This window comes from Apium graveolens, chromosome 2, assembly GCF_009905375.1.
Source record: "Apium graveolens cultivar Ventura chromosome 2, ASM990537v1, whole genome shotgun sequence".
NCBI classification, from domain to species: domain Eukaryota; kingdom Viridiplantae; phylum Streptophyta; class Magnoliopsida; order Apiales; family Apiaceae; genus Apium; species Apium graveolens.
Genome location: NC_133648.1, coordinates 118555952 through 118574051, shown reverse-complemented (window position 1 = coordinate 118574051; position 18100 = coordinate 118555952).

The following is an 18100-nucleotide window of genomic DNA, read 5'->3' as shown; positions in this document are numbered from 1 at the left end:
TGAGTCTACTTCAAAGGTCTGTGAAAACAAGGGCAAGGGGCTGGTAGCAGAAAATGAAGATTCTTTGAACCAAGATGACATGGAGGATATTGATGAACATCTAGCATTTCTTTCCAGAAGATTTGCCAAGCTCAAGTTCAAGAAGAACTTTGGAGCAGCTAAGCCAAATAGAAACATGGTGGATAAATCAAAATTTAAATGTTTCAAATGTGGCTTGGCAGGGCACTTTGCCAGTGAGTGTAGAAAGTCAGATTCCAGCAAGAAGAAGTTTGAGCCCGTGGATTATAAACAGAAATATTTTGAGTTGCTCAAACAAAAGGAAAGGGCTTTTATTACACAAGAAAATGACTGGGCAGCAGATGGTCTGGATGAGGATGAGGATGTCAGCTATGTCAATCTAGCTTTAATGGCCAAGTCTGATGAAACAGAGACTAGTTCTTCAAGTAATCAGGTAATTACCACTAACCTTGCACATTTATCTAAAGCTGAGTGTAATGATGCAATAAATGACATGTCTACAGAATTATATCATTTGCGTGTTACACTTAAGTCTCTTACTAAGGAAAATGCTAAAATCAAAGAAAACAATTTGTTTTTAAGTGAGAGGAATAATGTGCTAGAATCTCAGTTTATTGAATTTGAAAAATTAAGAATTGAGTGTAAAATTGCTAAGGATGAATTAACTGAGTCCTTGAAGAAATAAGAGATCTTGAAGAAGCAGCTTGAACGAGAACAGGAGGTGATTAAGGCATGGAAAACATCTAGGGATGTTCATGCTCAAATCACCAAAGTTCAAGGTATTGAGTCCTTTTGTGATGCAGCCTGGAAGAAGAATAAGGAGAAGCTGGAATCCAATTTACTTGAAGGATTGCTAACAGATGTGGACTCGACGGATGATAAGAGTCATCCGTCGGATAATCAAAAGGATTATCCATCGAGTGATATAAATCCTCATCTGTCGGCTGTGAGCAAACCTGTGAGTAAAGCCAAACTTGCCAAGTTAAATGAAAAATATGGATCAGTTTCCAAAAACTTCATTACAGGAGAATCTAGTCAAGTGAAGAAGGAAAAGAAAGTGAATGTTGGTCATCTGTCTATCAAGCAATTAAATGACAGACTAGAATAGATTGAGGTTAAAACAAAGGCTAAAAGGAAAAACAATAGAAATGGTAAAGTAGGAATTAACAAGCATAACAACTACACACCTGATAAGTATGCTCCAAGAAAAATTTGTGTTAAGTGTGGTAGTACAAATTATTTGTCTGTTAATTGCAAAACTGCCATGCCTTCTTCCATATCTGTGCCACCTCCTTTTCCCAACATGAATGCCTTGCCTTCTATGCCTATGAATGCTATATCTACACAGAATATGAATGCACAATTTGCTAATATGCCATTTGCACCTAATCCTTATTATGCTGCATTTAGTATGCCTCAAATGCCATTTAGCATGCCCTACTGGAATAACATGTTTAATAATAGCATGCCATTTCATGTTAATCAAAATGTGCATGATAATTCTGTTGTAATGAATAGTTTCAAAGGTCCAACTCAAATGACTAAGGATGAATCTGATATCCCCAAGTCAAATGAGATCAAACCTAAGAAACAGAAAAAGAAAGCTAACAAGGCAGGACCCAAGGAAACTTGGGTACCAAAATCAACTTGATTTGATTTTAATGTGTGCAGGGAAACATAAAGAATCTATGGTACTTGGATAATGGTTGTTCAAGACACATGACTGGTGATTCTACCCTGCTCACAGAGTTCAAAGAGAGAGCTGGCCCAAGTATTACTTTTGGAGATGACATCAAGGGTTATACTGTGGGATATGGCTTGATTTTAAAAGACAATGTCATCATTGAGGAGGTTGCCTTAGTGGATGGTCTCAAGCACAATTTGCCGTGTATAAGCCAACTGTGTGATAAAGGCAATTCAGTAACCTTCACCTCAGGAGCCTGTGTTGTGACAAACAAGAAAAGCAATAAAGTGGTTCTCACTGGTGTGAAAAAAGGAAATATGTACTTAGCTGACTTCAACTCATCAAATGTAGAATCTGTTACTTGTCTTCTCAGTAAAGCAAGTCAAGATGAAAGTTGGCTATGACACAAGAAGCTATCCCATCTAAACTTCAAGACCATAAAATGAACTTGTAAAGAAAGAACTGGTTAGAGGCATTCCTCAAGTGGAGTTTTCTAAGGATGGACTGTGTGATGCTTGCCAAAAGGGAAAGAAAATTAAAGCATCATTCAGAAATAAGCTTGATTCAACAATTGAAGAACCTCTGCAACTATTACACATGGATTTGTTTGGACCAGTCAATGTGTTGTCCATTTCGAGGAAAAGATTTTGCCTAGTAATTGTAGATGATTTCTCAAAGTTCTCTTGGACATATTTCCTCAAGTCCAAAGACGAGGCTAGTGAAATCATCATCAATCATATAAGGCAAGTCAACAATCATCCCGATTTCAAAGTTAAAAGAATCAGGAGTGATAATGGAACTGAGTTCAAGAATTCTGTCATTAGAGTATTTTGTGAAGAAAATGGGATTTTGCATGAGTTTTCAGCAGCAAGAACTCCACAAAAAAATGGAGTAGTAGAAAGAAATAATAGATCACTTATTGAAGCTGCAAGGACAATGCTTGAAGATTCAAAGTTACCAACATATTTCTGGGCTGAAGTTGTAAATACTGCATGCTACACTCGGAATATTTCTCTGGTTAATCAAGCAAAATGCATGACTCCCTATCAATTGTTCAAGAACAAGAAGCCAACTCTAAATTTTCTTCATGTCTTTGGCTGCAAATGTTATATCTTGAGAAATCAAACTGATCAGAATGAGAAGTTTGATGCTAAAGCAGATGAATGAATTTTTGTTGGATATGCTATTGGCAAAGCATATAGAGTCTACAATCTAAGAACCAACATTGTTGTGGAATCAATACATGTTGTGTTTGATGATAAAAAGATTGAAGGACTGAAAGATGGAGATTACCATGAGAGCCTCAAATTTGACAATGTGGAGATGGTTAGTGATGACAGTGATGATGAAAGTGATCAAGAAACAGTACCAAAGGATAATGTAGAAAAATCCACTACCAATGAAGCACAAAATTCAACATCTATCGAGTTGCAAAATGCTTCATCCGTCGGGAGACAATCTGCTTTATCCGTCGGGAGACAACCAGCTTCATCCGTCGGTACTCAAAATTCACCATCCATCGGGTCATCAAAAGAAGCTGAAAGTCAGAATAGATCACTTACAGAAAGTTCCCATTTCTCAAATCAAAGATCCATAAACTCAGGGGGAGTTTCTAACAATCAAAACTCAATCACACATCAAGACAATAATGAGGTCTCTTCATCTAGAGCTAATCTACCTCAACAAAGGAAATGGACAAAGGATCACCCCTTTGAGCTCATCATTGGTGATGTATCTTCTAGAGTTTAAACAAGGAGAGCAACTCAGGAAGAATGTCTATATAGTAGCTTCCTCTCTAAGGAAGAACCAAAGAAGGTAGAAGAAGCTTTATTGGATCCTGATAGGATTTTAGCTATGCAGAAGGAGCTAAACCAATTTAAAAGGAATAAGGTATGAAAGCTGGTGCCCAAGCCTAAATGGAAGAATCCAATAGACACCAAATGGGTATTCAGAAACAAGATGGATGAAAATGGCATAGTAGTCAGGAACAAAGCTAGATTGGTTGCTAAGGGCTATTGTCAACAAGAAGGAATAGATTTTGATGAAACATTTGCTCCTGTTGCAAGACTTGAAGCCATCAGAATCATCTTAGCCTATGCAGCCCATGCCAATTTTAAGGTCTATCAAATGGATGTCAAAAGTGCCTTTCTGAATGGAGATTTGGAGGAAGAAGTCTATGTCAGTCAACCTCCTGGTTTTGAAGATCCAAATTTTCCAGAATATGTCTACTATCTTTTGAAAGCACTTTATGGACTGAAGCAAGCACCTAGAGCCTGGTATGACACTTTGTTAAAGTTTCTTTTAGACAAAACTTTATTCTTTAGAAATGTTAATGGCTCTAGTATACTTGTTCAAATTTATGTAGATGACATTATTTTTGGCTCTACAGATGAAAAACTTTGCAAAAAGTTTTCCAAATTGATGCAAAGTAAGTATGAAATGAGCATGATTGGAGAACTAACTTACTTTCTTGGTTTGCAAATTAAGCAAGTTAGTGATGGAATATTCATTAGTCAAACTAAATACATTTATGATCTTTTAAAGAAGTTTGATCTAATGGATTGCACATCTGCAAAAACTCCCATGACCACTGCAACTAAGCTTGAATTAAACACTACTGAAAAGTCTGTGGATATTTCAAGTTATAGGGGCATGGTTGGCTCACTTCTGTACTTAACAGATAGTAGGCCAGATATAATGTTTGCTACATATCTTTATGCTAGATTTCAAGCTGATCCTAGAGAATCTCACTTAGTAGCTATTAAGAGAAATTTCAGATATCTCAAGGGAACACCAAAACTTGGCATTTGGTACCCTAGAGATTCTAGTTTTGATCTGACTGGTTATTTAGATGCAGACTATGCAGGTTGTAGAATTGATAGAGAAAGTACAACAGGAACCTGTCAATTTCTAGGAAACAAGCTTGTGTCCTGGTTCAGTAAAAAGCAAAATTCAGTTTCTACTTCTACAACTGAAGCTGAGTATATTGCTGCTTGCAGTTGCTGTGTACAGATTTTGTGGATGAGAAACCAATTGCTAGACTATGGTCTACAAGTGGAAAGAATTCCCATTTTCTGTGATAACACAAGTGCTATTGCCGTCACTGAAAATCTAGTACAATATTCAAGAACAAAGCACATAGACATCAAGTACCACTTTATAAGGGAACATATAATGAATGGTACTATAGAACTACAATTTGTTCCAAGTGAAAAGCAGCTTGCAGATATTTTTACCAAGCCACTGGATGAATCCACCTTTTCAAGGTTGGTAAGTGAGTTAGGTATCTTAAATTACTCTTGAATTCTTTTTAATAATTTGCAGGTTGTATTGCAGCCAGAAATTTAATTGGTTTTTCAGACTTGGATGAAATTTTGGCTAAGTCAAAATTTACATCTCGACGGATGATCATTATCCATCGAGTTTGATCATCCGTCGGTATACATTTTGTTAATAAAATCTATTATTTTTCTGGAATATTTTATGACTCAACGGATACCTATTTATTCTCATCCGTCGAATTGTCTGAATCCTAGCCGTTAATTTCCTGAACATTATCCATCGAGTATACTTACAGTTAGTAAGTATAACACGACGGTTAAATGATGGAATTTTTACAGTTTATTTTAAAACGGCTATTTTGGGCAATTCTTATTGGTTGCTTTATTTTACTTTATTATTTTTTGATAGTTATTTTTGAGAGAGTATAAAAGCACAATTCATTTTCACTGCTTTTCTTTTATCTTTCTCAAATCATCTGCTCTAACTTCTCTCTTTCTCAAAAGCACTTACTCTCTCTACAAGTTTTTACTCTCTAACAATGGCACCAGTCGTCAAGATAATGTCTCAAACTGGATTTATCTATGAGAAGAACAACTTCACTGCTCTTGTGAACAAGGGGATTCAACAGTCTGGTGACTACCACAAGATGATCGATTTTGTGAAGAACTGCAAACTCAACTATGCCATGCTGGAATCACCCACCATATACTGTGAAGTTATTGAAGAGATGTGGATGACTGCAACATACAACTCAGCTGATAAGACTATCACTTTCACTATTAAAGGTAAGAAATTCTGTGTTAATAGTGACATTGTTAAAGCATGTTTCACAATTCCTGATAATACTGTAACTTCACCACACACAGACACTGACATTGTTAATATGCTTAACTCCATGGGCTATGCACTCTCTACTTCTAAGTTAAGTGAAATTAGGAGGTTGGGTCTTAGGAAGGAATGGAGTTATTTATGTGATGTAGTTACTAAAGTATTTTCTGGTAAAATCAGTAATTTTGATTTTGTCAATATCTCTATGCTTAACATGCTTTACATGCTAGTTACTGATAAATTTTTCAACTTTAGTGATCTGGTCATATTTGAGTTGGGGTTTAAGTTAGGGGAATTAAATAAGAGGGGTAAAAATATTTACTATGCTATATTTTTAATGATGCTTGCTAACCACCTCTCTGAGGATATTGTGCTTGAGAACCTAACCAACAAATTAGATTGTTAGGTTCAAGAAAGGAGAATCATTGCAAATTTGAACAGGGCAAACCATCATAAAGAGGTGCCACTCTTCTATTTTCCTGTTATGGAGGCACCTCAGGTAAGTGAGGTAAGTTCATCTGTCTCTACTCTTTCAGTCTCACACACTTCTTTGCATTCTAGTGTAGCTATGGCAACTGTGTCATTGACCCAACAGTTGCCTACCCAAGCTACCAAATCTAAAATTTCAAAAACCAAGTCAAAGAAAACCCCCTCTGGTGTCTCTCAAAAGATGCCAGTTGTAAAAACCACCAAACCAAAAGAGGGGAGTGTGAAGGTGGGTAAGAAAGGTGAGGGACAGGGTGAACATCAAAAAAACCCTAAGGATAAGGTTGGAGAGGTGAGTGTTTCCCAGCCTAGCCACACTGCAGTATCCCAACTAACTACAGTGCTTAATAAGGATATTAGCTCATTACTAGTTGCATCCTCCCAAAAGGATGTGACTATTGAACAAAACTCTCAACCAATAGCACAGGCCAAAAGGGTAAGGGACACAAGCTCACCCCAAACCTATAATAGAAAGAAGAAACCAAAGACCTTTGGGGATACACAGGGTTCAAACTGTGCAAACTGGTGCTAAAGACACAGTCATTGCACCTTCTCAAAGTCAGTTTGATGTGGCTCCAACAAATGTGGAGTCACAGCCAAAATCTCTAACAATTGAAGCCCCTGAAACACAAAACTCTCCCACAAACTCCTTGGATGTTGACATGATAAACACATCACTTCCAAATTCTCCATCTTTAACTCTCTTAGAGAAGCCAAAAATCCAAGCAAGTGAGCATCATCTTTTAGATGATTTGTTGGCTCACTTGCCATTTCTTTCTGAAACTGTTGAGACATCTGTGCCCAAATTCTCATCAATCTACACAGAGTCCATAATAGTTTCCACTCCAAACACATTCATTTCTACTCACTCGATGGATATTGTTCATCCGTCGAGTAGTGATTGTATCCCGACGGATAAGCTTAACAGCAGTTATCCGTCGGATAGTCAAACCACTAACCCGACGGATATCCCCTATCTGTCGAGTGTCTCTGCACAGCTTTAAATTTCATCAATTATCACAAGTGCAGAAGACTTAGTGGTAGTGCAATCACTCCTAGGATTGAGTGAAGAGAGTGAAATGAGTGAGAGTTTGGGTTGCTCCCAGGAAAAAGGAGAGGAAAAGAGTGACCAAATGCAATCCAGTTCTTCAGGATTGGAAAAAGTGAGTGTGAGGAGTCCCACCTTAGATGGTGAAGGTGAGGGTGTGAGTGTGGGGAGCCAAGGTGAGACCTTGATGCAACAAAAGAGAGATCAAGAGAGAAATGCAGGTACAGGAGTGATAAGGGTGGAAACCATTTCAAGTGAGTCAATGAGTGTCAATGATGCAGAAAGGAAAAGGCTATTTTAGCAAGAATATCAAGCTGTTATAGATTCCATTTCCCTAGATGCTGAGACATTTACTCACCCTGTGACAGCTTACCAAACTCTAGCTGTACAGGACAATGAGGAGGCTGAAATATTGCTGAATTTGGTGCATACAACACAATCTTTACAAAGAGCAAAGGATGCAATCACTGCTATGCCTTCCAATATTGGCAGTGATTTGGAACTGGATGAGACTTCTTTTGGGGATGATGGTGGTGACGATGAGGAAGGTAGCATGGACATAGGGGGAGATGCAGATACTCCTTCCTGGATGCTCACAAAAGAATGCTCCTACTCACATCTCCAATCAACACTTTTCAAGCTGATTCATGACACTCAAGCAGCCATTCAGGCATCTTCCAATGCTAGCACAAAGCAACTACTCAAAGCACATCTTGAAGCACTCCAGTTGCATAAGATTCAAGCCCTCCAACACAGTCAGAGCGTGGATGCCATCAAGCAGGAAATTTATGAAGTCAAGTATGATGTTATAGAAAGGATGAATGCTAGACTCCCTGCAACCACCATGACTGAAATTGCTCACAAACTAAGGAAGGAGGCCGATCTAAACAGGAAAGTTGAGGCCATGGACTCAAGACTATCTGCTGTACAGAAGTCAATGACCAAGATACTAGACAATCAAGAAGTTCAAACTGCATTACTCCAACAATTGGTGGCTGCTCAACTCCCTCCCACACAGCTTGATAATAACAAAAAGGGGGAGAAAGGATCAAGTGAGGGGGAGAAACAGCTTAACATTCAAGTTAGTAAAGTAATTGTGCCTACAATTGCTTTCACCAAGCCACTAACAACAAACAGTATTGATCTCATAAATGAAGCAGCAGCCATATTGAGAGCAGCTGAGAAGAAGCAGTTGAGTCCAATCAACTGGGAGAAAATTGATGAGGATATACAAAAGAGATTTTGGTTAGTAAAGAAGCCAGACAAATCATCCATTCATCACTCTCAAGTCAGGAAAATATCTGTGAATGAAATGAGCATGAAGAATCTGGAAAGAGGACAACCATCCTGCATCAAATCTCCAAAGGCTAAGCTAATTTTGAAGCCAAGGGTGAGCTATCCAAAATATTCACAAAAGAACCCCTTGGACACAGTGTATGAGACACTAAAGCCTGATGAAAAGAAGTTGTTGGCCAGGTCTATAACATTCTACAAGAATCCAGCTGATTCAGCATTGAAAAGAAGAATTGCTAAAGTTTTCAGGAATGGTAAAGAAATTTGTGTGGTGGCTGGACACCCTCAATTTGCTGAAGCAAAGAGAGAAGAAAAGGCAAGATTGAAGCAAGAAAAGAAGCAAGCTGCTCTAGATGCTAAAAAGGTCAAACAAAAGAAGGAGCAAGCTGCTATCTTGGCCAAGCTACAAGCTGTGAAACCCACACAATAAATTTCTGCACAACCATCTGAAACTGTTGAATCTCAAGATCAAGTAATGCAAAATGAACCTCACAGACAAAGAAGCCAAGGTACAAGCAAAGAATCAAGAGAAAATTGGACTTCAGTGATAAGGAGATGGAAGGGTACTTTCCCAAAGAGTCTACATCTGCAACAACTCAAACATCCATGCCCTCTGTGGCACATGAAGAATTCAAGATAGATCCATCCAAGAATTTTCATGGTGAACCTATCATTCCAAAGGATGAGCCAATAGAATAGGATAGTCTACCAATACCTGAACTCAATCTACCTCAATTCATGAAGCCAAAGAAGACAAAGACAAGAGCAGTCAAGAAAGTGAAGCCATCAACTCTCAGATCCAAATCTCTAACCAAAGCTCAAACCAAAGTCAACAAGGGAGACATTATGTACATCTGTGACATCAAGGAATTCTCAGACTTAAACCTCTATCTAGATGAACCGGAAGAAGTTAGAGGGATTGATGCTTACAGGAATCTGCCTGAAAGGTTAGTATTCAAGTACAAGGGAGGAAAAGAGATACAGTGGCCACTTCACAGGATCCTTCAAGAAAGCCAATCTGTGCTGATAAAGGTTTATTCATCCTTCAAGAAGAATTTTGGATTCAATGTGACAACTAGAAGACTTGTTCTAAAGAAGATTTAAGAACTGAGGAGTATTAGAGCTAAAGATGCACTCCCAAAGACTCTAACTATTCCTTACACAGGGAGTAGAGTGCATCTAAGGCCCTACTAACTGATGGAATTCATGGATGATAAAGGAGTTAGAAGATTCTTCATATTAGAAGACCAATTGAGCATATCTAGCAATGAGACTCGTTTGGAAATGCAAGAAATGCTAAATCTCTCAGAATCTGATGAACTGGAATTCCACAAACAGCTTCAAAATCAGATAGAAGAAAACAACAAAAAGCTTGGAAAGAGATCCAGATCTTCAAGGAAATAGATTAATCTGCTCAGGCTAGAGGAGCACCTTGAAAATGACTGTGAGCAAATCTTTGTACATTTTGATATTTGAAGCAATTTACAGTTTTATCTACTTCCTTTTAAATTTGTATTTTTAGGGTGTTTTATTATCATCAAGTTTCTCTTAATTTATGGCTACAATTCTAGTAGACATAAATTGGGGGAGATTGTTGTGGATATGTTGTGAACTTGATAATTTCATTAACAAAACACCTTAGTAGATTTAACTTAGTGAAAAATGTAGCACTCAACGAATAAGCAAATATTGCCCTGACGGATGACTCTATATAGTCCCGACGGATAAGGATTTGACATCCATCGAGTAAGTAGCTTATGTAACAATAAGTCTGTAGCACATTTCTGCATACACCTTGTTTAGATTCTGTAGTAGCATATAAGTCATGTTGACTTTAATTAGATATGCAAAATAGGTTGATTAATTGTGTATAGATGATGTCTTGTAATTCTGCATAAATGAAATGAAGTCAAGTGCCAAATAGCTACCCGACGGATAATCAACAATGCTACTCGATGGATGATCAACAAGGCAACCCGACGGATGATCATGTACCCGACGGATAATCAATTCAAACATCTGTTAACAGTGACAACACAGTCACATGCATCGAGTGTATGAAAAAGGAATGTGGAAGCCTACTCAACTGAGTTTTTGAGAACAAAGAAGCATTACCATTTCCATGCTATTATGAAGATATTCAAAGATGTTGGAATAGAGTAATGAAGTAGCATAATATTAGACTTGATATGTTTTGTTTTATTATCTTGTCTTATTACTGTGTAATCTTGGTGATATATAAACCAAGAGTAGCAATTAGAACAACAACGAGACTAAGCAAGAAAATTCTCAGAGAAACATTTGTAAGTTGCATCTTTAGCATTTCTCTGTAAGTTTAGTTATTCTTATTTGTAAGCAACTGTGAGCTATATATATATATATATATATATATATATATATATATGGTGGATACTTTCTAATCCACCAGAAAGTTTTAAAGACTTGTGTTTTGATTTATATTTAACTTGTTATTCCGAACTTTGCAAATCAAAACACTGTCATATATATTTTAAGTTAAAACATTTTATATTTTTGAAAAAGGTTCAAGAATTCCATTCAACCCCCTTCTGTTATTCTTGTTGCATTGTTAGGGACTAACAAAGGTTATCTCTGTTCAAGTGGTACTGGATGCTCATGACAAGCATAATGTCAAAGAAAATCTGATTCTATTTCTTGAAGATGGAAGGACATATCAGATGTCAGAATCAGATGTGCTGAACAAATCTTTGAAAGAACTTCAATTCTTTCATTAACTTCAATTCTTTCATTATCTTTTAATGATAAAGTCTGATATTACCAGGAGATGGTCAAATTTCATATTGAAGACCATAAGAGATAAAACAAGAATTTCTGGTTCAAGGGTTACAGAATTCATTCTTAACATAGTTGAAGATGATGGAAGTGAAATTCTAATGAAAAAGGATTCTGCTAAACTTGAAGTGATTTTGAAAGAGAAATGTATGTGCTACAATGAAGATTCTTCTCATCCAAGGGTTATAAGACTGGGTGATGGTTTAGAAAGAAACCATATCTCTGCACTAAGGAATGCAATCTACCAGATTGGAAGTCAGGGTGAAGAAATGAAACAAGTCAAGACTACACTATCTCAAGTCCTGAGGAATAAAAAAGAAAAGATGATATCAAACTTTGTCAAGAATCATTTTAGATTCAGATTGACTCAGTGAGATTGGTAAAAGCTACAAGGACTGTGAGTTGTAGTTAATTGTCTATTTAAACTCTCATTGTATTTGTACTTAAAATGTTTTTGACATTATCAAATCTATTAACTTGTATATTTTGCATAATTTTCAAGTTGGGGGAGATTGTTAGATATATTTGAGATGTCATGTCTAATATGATTTGTGTTTAGTTTTCAGAACTTAACAACAGGACATATCAGGACTTACTGGAAATCAGAACTTAATGAAGTCAGAACTTAATATAAGAACTTAAGGTGTCAGAAGATACATATCAGTACTTAAGTGCGGGAAGACTTTTAGATAAGGAATGCGGCTGATTTACAGGAGAAGATTGAGACTAAAACAATAGAAGATATGCATGAAAGAGTTAGAGGACTAGAAGACTTGTAGAAGATATCCGATTGATATATTTTAGGAGACAAAATTATATTCCATATCAATTAGAATATATCTTGTAACTGTGTACTATATAAACACATCTTAGGGTTTACACTATATGTGTTATCATTATAGAGAAATATTATTCATTGTAACCTAGCATCTCTTAGTGATATTTGTTCATCACTGAGAGAGAACAACAGTTCATATTGTAATAGAGTTTATTGAATATACTTGATCTTTGTTACATACTTGTGTTCAAATCGATTTGATTGTATAAACACTGTATTCAACCCCCTTCTACAGTGTTGTGTGACCTAACAGACCAGAACGTCAATGAGGACAAGTTCCGTGAGAACATCCATGGAAGAAAGTTTCATGAAGAGTAGAACGTTCACCGTAAAAAGTTTAAGGAACGTTCGCCTCCCAACTGACCAGGACCTTTAATGAGGTGGCTCCATGGTCGACCAAGAGCAGGCTTGGCCGAGTAGGCCACAAGAAGGCCTTAAGGCCGACCAGGACCTCATGTAAGGTCGGTCCAAGGCCTCCTGAAGGTTTTCCGATGGCCCTCCTAGAAAATTTCTTGAAAGCTCTTGCAAAATTGAGTGTTTAACAAGAATAAGTTTCGTGAAGACTAGAATGTCCACGAGAACAAGTTTTAAGAAGGTTAGAACATCCACGAGAACAAGATCCATTAGGACTAGAACATCCATGGAAACAAGTTTCGTGAAGAACAGAACGTTCACCAGAACGAGTGCGGAACGTTCACTAGAAAAAGAACAGAACGTTTACCGAAACAAGAACAGAAGAACCAAAAGGGGCTCTAGGACTACCATGAAGGTGGCTTTATGGCCTACCAAGAGCAGAAAAAGCCTAGAAGGCCACATGAAGGGCTTGAGGCCTAGTAGAAACAAAATAATAATTTTACAAGATGTTCACCCCCTGGCCAACAGGAGGCTCTACTCCAGCCGACCAGGAGGGGCCGACCAGGCCACAAGCAAGGCTTGAGCCGAGCAGGACCTCCTGCAGGTTTGGTCCAGGAGGTCCCGTGGGTTTCCCAGAGGCCCTCCTGCAAATTTTTTTGAATTTTTTTGCAAAAATTGAAAAAAATTCGAATTATTTTAAAAAATTTCAGGATTTTAAACTTAGCCCTTATTAGAGTCGATCAATGAAATTTAGCCCCGATTAGGGCCGATTAGTGTATAATACACATAATTAACTTTAATCAAAGGTAATTAGTGGTTTGTGTGATATAATTAGGCTCGATTAGGGTGGTTTAAATTATTTACGCACATAATTAGTATGAATTAGGGATTAATGTCTCGTGCATACTAATTAGTCCTGATTAAGATGAATTAGCTCCGATTAGGGCAGATTAGCCTCGATTAAGGCCGATTAGAGTAAAATTAGGCTATTTTAAGCCCAATTAGCAGCTTATACATGGAAATTAGCCTCGTTTAGGGATGATTATCCCCAGTTAGGGCCACTTAGCAGCTTTCACCCTATAATTAACCTTGATGAAGGTTAAGGGGTGATAAATGCTTGCTTTTTAGTCCTGATTAGGACCGTTTAGTGTCAAATATTATTCAATTAGCCTGTGCAAAGGCCTTAAGTGTGTATTCTCACACTATATAAGTCATTATAAACGTGTAGGTCGCTCCACATTTTACGATAAAACAACGATACCCATGAAGGACCGACAGTACCCCGAGTCGCATATAGACCATTAGAACTTCCACGAAAACTCGAGTATTCTTCTTGGAATTTGGGGGAAATAATATGAATAGAAAATACATCCTAAGGACGCATTAAATGTCAAATTAATTATACCTCAAATTCTTGTCCAAAGCCCAATACAGACCAGGCCGGTCTAGGCTCATAACAGGCTAGAGACGGCCCAAGCGGTCAAGGTCCACTAGCAGAGGTCGTCAAGGTCCACGAACATGAGTTGTTTACGGACTAGGCCGAATATGGTTAGAAGAGCAGAGACATGTGTCCAAAACAGACACATATTCCTACAAGGAAGGGTCTGGAATTCCTAATTACCATCTAAGTAGGAGACTTGTCCATCAAGTCTCCCAACACAAGTCTAACCCTAGACTAATCTCTATATAAAGGGCTCTATCCCTCAACCTAGAACTACTTTTTTGGCCTGATTCTCTACAATACAGAGATACGTAGGCACCTAGCGAGGGCAGACAGTCCCTACCGCGAGAGCAACCATTAAAGCTCGAAACTAACAAACCCTAACATTAATTACTAACGCACCCTAGTTTTTATTCCACAATAATACTATATATACTTCTAACAATATAATTTTTATTGAATAAACATGCATTATAAACTTTACTTATTTATTTTTGGCATTAGTGTGAACATTATTATTTAACATTGTTAATTGGATCCTATATAGAATATCATAGATTTTAATAAGACGGTTACTTAAAAACATATTACATTAATTATTGAACACAAGTTATGTCTTAATTTGTTTATATGTTTCATATAATGACTTTCTTTAAATGTTAAATATTGATCAAAATTAATCTTAATTACAATTTTAATTATTTAGAAATATATGGATAACTAAACCAATATATATAAAAGAAAAAACATGACAAAAGTGTTATTTCATGAATTATAATAGAAAATTAAAATTGTACTTTTTAGTGACATACATATATTAAGTGTTTGATTAAAAATATAAAAGACATAGTAGAATAGTGGTATTTTAGTGTGAGAACTAATGGGTAGACTATGGTTCGATTTCCGCCAACAACAGTTTTTAATTATAATAGATATAGGGGAAAATCTGTCATTTCACTGAGAATAAAAAGTCTCACTATTTTTATCCCTATATTTTTCTATTATATATAGTATTCTACTATTATATAGAAGAGATAAAAGTTAAAGTGATAATGAAAAAGTATTACTAAAGTTCTAAGGTATAATACTCAGTACTAAGAAATTTAAATTTGTTATTTATAATTTTATATTAACAATAATTAAAGGTTTGAATCCTATTAATAACATATGAATATATAATATTCATAATTCTAAATTACAGTTACAAATTTAATATTCAAATCTCATAACTTGTTAATATATAATATTTTATATTAGTAAATTTGGAGCAACAAATAAGGTCTAGTATTCAAATAATTAGTTTCAAATATAATAACAAAAACTTTAGTCAATAGTTGTGAAAGAATTTTATGGTTTAGTTACAGAAAAATTATGTGTGATGTCTAAAGTTTTTACATGTTGAAATAAAAAAAGATTTTAGTCATGTCTTGATTATTATTTAGCATCATGCTATGTTATATTTAGAGCTAAACTATCAATCTATGCATTATTTAATTTGTGTCCTAAAAGTTTCTACAAAATATTGCAATGTTTAGAATTTTTAATATATAATTCTAATTATCCAAAAAAATATACTAACTGTCAGGTATGAAGTGCAACACGGCGGGGGGGGGGGTTACTCTTGAAAATTAAATAATGTTTTGGCTTTTGGAACTTAATAGTTAGGAATAAATTTTGTAGTGACAAATAACTAAATGTAAAGAATACAAGCAATTTATCAAAACTCACTTGATTTATATTAAATAAAATTTGTTGTGCTACAAATCTGTGTTCTTGAAAATAAAACTCATCTACTTCTCTTGAGAGAATACAAGATTTCTAGATCTGTTTTTATTACATCTAAATAAAGGACCAAATAAATCATGCCTCAGAGATAATGTGAAGAAGCTTGGAGTTGAATAAATCTGTTTTGAGAAAAACATTATAAGTCAAGAAATCTACAAGTCACAGATCAAGTCATATAGAGAAGTCATTCGAGAACTCCAGAATTACTTATCGATAAGTCAAAAATAGCTTATAGAGAAGTCTCAGAGATATCGACAAGCCAAATGAAGATATGAAGATTGGAGATATCGGCAAATCATTTCTACAATAAAGAATTCAGAGATATCGATAAGTCAAATTGAAGATGTGAAGATTGAAGATATCGACAAGTCAAACTCTCATTAGAGATCTCATAAATGTCACACCCCCAACTTAAACAACAAAATAAATATAGCTATTACAACATTTTAAGGAAAGAATACACAACCAACTCCAAGATCTTACAGTTTAGAGTTTGGAACAGCCCAACACTACCAACTATTACATCTGATTTTAAATACCGAGTCCTCACACAAACTATTATTACTTATTCTACCTGAGCTCGAACATAAGCATCAGCATCACAGGTCTTACGGGCAGTCTGCTTGAATCTAACCATAGCTGCTAGCTGTAATATCAGGGTAAAGCAAGGAGTGAGCCAAATGCTCAACAAGTGCTAACAGTACGATACAAAACATAAATCGAGATATACATTAAAGAATGACAATGGAAAGACATAACCAATGGTAACGAGAGATAAAACTATGTGAGATGGCATCATTTTGCTTGTATCAAAATAATTTCAAAATCATATCTTAATCAAAATCATTTTATGACGCTACGGATTACAGCCGGTGATCAGCCGCGAAGTAATCCCGAACCTCGCTGGGTTCTAAAACATTAACGGGAATCCCTAGGCAACTTTTAAGCCTAATATAAGTGTGGAAAGGACTCGCGTCTCAGTCCAGATCCACTATTCAAGGAAAACATTTATCCCCCTTTGGGACTGAAAACCCATATTTTATTTATTTCAAAAACTGATGCCGAATTATAACAAAATCTCTTTTAACAGTAAACATTTTTATTAAGGGATTATAGATCAACTCGAAACACGGGAAATATGGTACTAAATCTCAGGGCCATGATTTACAAAATTTTACTCTATTAGGGTAACCAAAAGGCTTTCATATGTCAGAACTTGGAAAGGAAAATTTAGTGAGACTAAAGGATAATATAAAGGGGTAATGCCAAACTGGGCTTAAAGCAATGGTTTCTCGTCAAGGTACAGGTGTTGGATCATCAAGAAGATAAGATTCATGAAATACTATGGGTGTTAAGGTATGAAGAAATGATTCTTTAGCTCAGGATATATCAGAGTTATCAAGCTTTAGGATAAGAAAGAAAGGTATCAATCAATGAGGGATCACTTTGATAAGTTTCTGACTTTCAGGGTTCAAGGTAAGGTTCTATAGGGATTCAAGTATTAGGATGAGATATCAATACTTAGGAATCATCAGCATGTTAATCAAGAGGATCAATCAAGTAATATATCAACTCTTTATTTTATCATGGCGTTTAACTATCATAAAAAGGCTTTTGAACTACTTGCAATACATACTCGAGAGTTCATGGCATTTCTATACAATTCAAAGATAAACGGAAGATACGCTTGATTTAAAACGTATCAAATGACTCAGGATAATTGCATCAATATATATATGAACTGTTTATAGTAAATACGAAGGTCAAGTTGAATCACTTGCCTTGAGAAAGGCTGGTCTGGTCTGACTGGTGGGAGCAACTGGAGCTTCACTCGACCTTTATGGAAAGTTTTCCCTCGTCTCGAGATCCTACATAATAATAATCCTTATTATAATATATTCTTACCATCTTAACCTATTTACAACTTGAAATTAAACACGAATGGCACTTAGGCCTATACACACTTAATTTTATATTCACTTTTAAATTATAAAAGTACACACATAGCCACATATTCACATATCATATATTAACACCAAATAACACCATATATACCTAATTCAACACTAGGCTTGGATGATCTCGACTCACATCTTAAGTCACTTGGTCGCTAAACTAGACAAGGTCTTCTAATTTTGGCTTCCTAACTCGATGTGCCTTTTCTAAATTATCCAAAACCTATTGACCCTCACTTGAGCCTTTTGCTCTACTGACCTTATACTATCTTACAAC